Source organism: Hevea brasiliensis, chromosome 14, assembly GCF_030052815.1.
Source record: "Hevea brasiliensis isolate MT/VB/25A 57/8 chromosome 14, ASM3005281v1, whole genome shotgun sequence".
Lineage (NCBI taxonomy): Eukaryota > Viridiplantae > Streptophyta > Magnoliopsida > Malpighiales > Euphorbiaceae > Hevea > Hevea brasiliensis.
The window spans coordinates 84,142,517-84,147,962 of record NC_079506.1 but is presented as its reverse complement, the minus strand read 5'-3'; the positions used below and the strand labels follow the sequence as shown (position 1 = coordinate 84,147,962).

The 5,446-nt window shown below is 34.1% G+C and overlaps 1 pseudogene; it reads right to left on the bottom strand.

Annotated features, from left to right (window-relative positions):
* Positions 1 to 1,343: 1,343 nt before the first annotated feature.
* On the bottom strand, positions 1,344 to 5,161 carry LOC131173370 (disease resistance protein At4g27190-like; annotated as a pseudogene).
* Positions 5,162 to 5,446: the final 285 nt, after the last annotated feature.

The following is a 5,446-nucleotide window of genomic DNA, read 5'->3' as shown; positions in this document are numbered from 1 at the left end:
TCCGAATTCAATTCAAAACAAACAATTAAGTAAACCTCCTTCCACATTTTCAAATTATATAAAAAACTGAAAAATCCATCTGCATCACCATAAATCTCACATTACTCAAACCTCACCCCTAAAAACAAAAAATTATCAGCTAAACAAAAACAGCGCTCCACTCGGTTTTCAAGACACCAAAAGAACATAGAATTTTAGATTCACTAGATTGATCAAACACATGCAACAGTGCACATATAAATTATCAGAAATGAAAATTGTAAAATGATAATTAAATAAAATAAAAAGGAAATGATGGATGGAAACTCACGCATTTCCAGTGGCTGCAGACAAAAAGCTTCCTGGCCATCGTTGTTAGAGATAGTAATCTCCGATTTCGCTTGCTCACTGTAGACAGTGGCTTCCAGAGACGAGAAATTCTCGTACTGGGGCCATAATAAACCAATTTAACTGCCGAAATTACAAATATACTTTGAGCACCTACAGGCTTTAGAAATTACACTCTTTTATGTGCAAAAAGATTTTTTTTTTTATATGGATTAATTAATGAATAAGATACTATAATAAATATATCAATTATATATATGTATATATATGCACTTTCTTTTTTTTTTCTTTTATATAAATGATAAATAATTTTTTTCCAAATGATAAATAAATTACATTTATATATGTTCATACTCTGAATTTGAAGGTGTATTTTTATTTTAAAACTATATTTCATATGTTAACGTCTTAATATATATATTTAAAGAATTTTTATAGTATTTTTTAATATTTTTGAATTATTATATTATAAATAATGATAATAACTCTTTAACTTATTTAAAATAAAAATTAAATCCAAATCATATAAAAAATAATCCATACCATTATAAAAATATTTAGATTATAAGTTTTTTTTTTAATAATTTTATTATTAAATATAAAAATACAATTTTCTTATGCTGTAATAGAATATATTGCCTACAGAAAATTTTCACCAAGTTATGCTTACACACAAACACATCAACATCTTCATTTTTAGGGCGATATTCATTAATTATCATCCATAATATATAATTGTGGATTCTTTGCCTATATATATATATATATATATATATATATATATATATATATGAACTACAATTATAATTAAATTAAGTAGTAGCGTTATTGGAATCAAACTTATAACCACACCTTCAAATATGGAGACCTCACATCTTACAACATGTCTTATGTCCTGCTTCAATTTTTTTACAAAATATCAGAAGAATATAATTTCTTAACAGAACTTGTTTTAGATGCAATACAGTTTAGATAAAACACAGATACACTAGATGTCGTCATCACATTAAATTTCTTCAACTAGAGAAGTGGCAAAGGTGTAAGAGGACATTCTTGGCGTCAGAATGGTCAAACTCAATCAACTCCCACCATGCTCTGGGATAAATGATGATCATTCGGAGAGAAAGGAGAGGGGACAGCTGGCTATGGTCACGCAAGAAAAGAGAAAGAGCTATCCTCTTAAGCTTTGGACAATTCCATACTTCAATTGTTTCGAGAGAATCGCAGAATATTTCTCCACTACATATGCTCTTCAGTTTTGGCAGGTCAATCAATTCAACGGTCCTTAATTTTGGGAGGGTAAAGATGAAACTGTTGCCATTATTGCAGTTGTAGCTTTCTTGTCCTTCTTCCGATGGTATCAACTCCTCCATGTTATCACAATTTGTTACAGAAATCACTTCCAGATTTTGAAGGTTTGACATCAAGCTCTGAGGGAACAGCTTCTTCATACTTGGACAATTACATATTTCAAATTTTTCGAGAAGGGAAAAGGTACCATACGGCAGTGATAATGGTACTGTTACTGGAATGTCCCCGCTGAACGTCCTCCCTCCTTCACCAAACAGGAAATATAGATCCTTCAAATTGCGAATTTGTATATTCTCAAGGGTTTTAAACACAGAAGCTGGGGAGGACAATGAAAACAAACGCTCTAGACCCTCACAATCTTCAATTTCAAAGTACTTCGGTTCAATTGCATTTCGGAAGCATAAGCCGCCGCTTTCAATGTTGCATTTATAAAATTTCAGAGATTTGACGTCTCTTGGGAGAGGTATGGCATCGCCCTCTTCGCTGATACTGCAATTATTAAAATAAACCCCAAAATCATCAAAATAGCCGCCAACCATTTGTTTGCTTTGTCCTACAAAAAGTCTCCATCGCATTTGACTGGTTGAAGGTTTACAAGTCATGAAGGCGTTCAACTCACCAACACCGTGGAAACGGCATTCCAATTCTTCCAACTTTCTCAGCGAAGCTACTTCCTTTCCTTCAACTTTGAAAGAAAAGCCAAGGCGGAGGAATCGCAATTGGGAAAGCTTTGGTAATATCCCTGGTTGCAACTCCTCTATGTTTGTGCCACAAAGATCCAAATACCTGAGATTGGACAACAATTTTATTCCTTTAGGCACTTTTTCCACTCCTGAACCAAAGAGATCCAACTTCTTCAATGCCCTAAGCGCTGCTAATGACGGCACATGCCTTAATGCTTCACACTTCCTAAGTAATAATGCTCTTAGATTCACCAAATAAGAGATCGACGTTGGCAATTTTTCAATAGCAGTCCAAGAAAGATCAAGCATCTTGAGACCATGCAATTGCTTGAAGAAAGAATATCCAATGAAGCTCAAATTATCATTGAAACCCAACAAAACAGTTGAAAGATTAGGACAGCTGGGTGAATAACCGGAAGGAATCTTACGTATATCAATATTACTCGATGAAATTCTGGCAAGATCTTTTGACCAGTTTCCCTACTCTGGCATTTCAGATAACTTTTCATCATTTTTAACAATTACTCGTGCATCTGCGTTCATTATTTGGATGGCCATATTTTTAAGCAAGCAATGCATCTTCACTGTGCAAATATCTTCTCCTTCTTCTTCTTCTTCTTCTAACAAGCAAAGATTCAGAAGTTTGTTGAGCATGGTTTGGCCCTCATTGAATTCTTCTCTCCTGCTTTCTCCTTCTAGTACTCCCACATCAATCAAAAACTCGATCACATCTTCTCTTCGATTACCCGCAAGTCCTAGATATAATGCACAACATAAGAAACACTGTTGTAAAGTTGGATCATTCAAATAATCATAGCTACGTTTCAATTCCTTGAATATCTCCAAATTCTCTTGCTCTGGTATTGATCTTCTTAATTTGTCCAATGCATTACTCCATTCATGTATGTCATCCACTTGCTTCATGTTTCTTGCCATTACTTTAATCCCAAGTGGCAAGCCCTGGCATTCTAATACAATGGACTTTGCAATCTTTTCTAGACTAGGCACTATTCGATGCCCCAATTCCTGCAAAAATAGCTCCCAACTTGCATCTACTAAAAGAGGCTTTACTTTGATATTCTTCTGGCAATACATCTTTCGACACACATTTAAAGATCGAGTTGTGAGAACCAACTTCCATCTTTTCATGTTATCAGGAATTCCTACCATTTCAAGGGGAACATAATTCCACATATCATCCAAAATTAAAACAAAATTTTTATCCTTCAACACCTCGAATAATCTGGCTGCTCTTATATGCTTATCATCCACACTTGAAAGGTCTAGATTCACCATTCTTGCAATGGTGTCTTGCAATTTATGGATGCTAAAATCTGGCGACACAGTAACCCAATAAATATGATGAAATGGGCTGGGAGTTCTTAAAAGTTCATTATTAACATGTTTCGCCAATTCAGTTCTACCGACTCCCCCCATCCCATAAATGCCAACCTTTGAGACACTGTCATCATCCCTTAAACAAGAACAGATCTCCTTTATATGTGATTCAAACTCCTCACCCTTTAACTTTGTTGTCAAGAACTTCTCTCCTTTGGTCTCAACAAATTGCACAGATTGTCCAACGTGATTCTCTACACGATTTTCCATTCCAACTTCCCCCTCTTGTTGAACTTCCATTTGCATCCCTTCTTCATATCTTACTCGGTTTTCCGCTTCGTGATTTTGTTGCCTTGAAATCGGATTATAATCTTCATTGGTGCTGGAACTTGGAATTGTTCTATGGTTTTTGTTTACTCCTTGAATTGCTTCAACGGCTGCTTCTTTGACATTAAGAGGCACCTGCTTACAAATTTGAATGCCCCGCCCTTGAATTCCTGAGAAATGGAATTTGATCCTTGTTATTGAAGGGTTCCCCCTGAGTAATATATTGCAGAATGAACACTTGAAATTTCCTCCAGTCCTATCAACATACTGCCAAAATTCATCATCTTTTGGTCTTCCCGGTCTTCTCATTTTTGTTAGTCCTACATAAAAGCAATCGAATCATGCAAATATATTAATGGAGGCCAAATTATTATTTTTTATTTTAAAAGAAAACCAATTTTCTGTCCAAGTCTTTGCAAGTTTATGTAAACAATTTTGTTTGGGATGTAGACGTAGAACAAGCAACAGCATAGAAGCATGACCAAGTTTAAAATCTTTCATGGGTATAGAAGATCGAAAAATGCAATGCAAACTCATTTACAGTGTAAAATAGCCAAAAATATAAGTGATTTGTCATTTAAGGGTCATGCTGAGTATGAGCTGTGTTACATCATAATTTTCATGATCTTTTTCCACATGTTTCTTATTCATTTGCAAGATGAAGAGTTCAGAATATTCTCTATTTATCTGTTTTTTATGGGTAAAATCTCCAAAGGGAACATGGGAAACTTTATTCTGCAAAGTATTAGTTATGTACGGGTACTAATAAACAGGGGAGTGAATTTGTCATTTGTGTTTGCCAGGTAAATAATAGTTGTTAAAGCATCATTACCATTATAAAAACAGAAACTTGGAAGAAAAAATGAAATCTTAGAAAAGTAACACCAGAACAATTTCAACGAAAAGAAAATAAATATAAATACATTTCACGTACCTTTACTGAGAAGAATTTCTCCAAAGGACTTGCTTGAATCACAACAGGCACTGAATGATGCTAAATTTGATTGAAGACAAGTGAGACAGGGCAGAAGGATCACTGTCAGTGAAGAATCATAGATGCTCATGTTAATTATTATTTATATGCTCAAGTGTGCAACATATTAAACCAAGCAGATTAGGCATAATATAATAAAACATTCTACAAGTATTTGCGATAATAAAAGCATTAAGACAGCAAGAAGTAGATCACCTGGCTCAGCCAAGATAATGTTGGAAGCATTTATGATCGATAATACTACTTTGTTCGGAGTGGAGTAACATATAAAAGATAAACAAGAAATTACTAGGGGAAGAAGAATATAAAACACTCAATATCATATATCGTATAATACTTCACCCCACTCTATATAAACATATACCATAGAGGTATATAGACTCCTAGATATTAGTTCATATATTAACTCAACACATAAAACTAAACACTCCACACATTTAACTGTGCATACTTATTATTCTCAAAC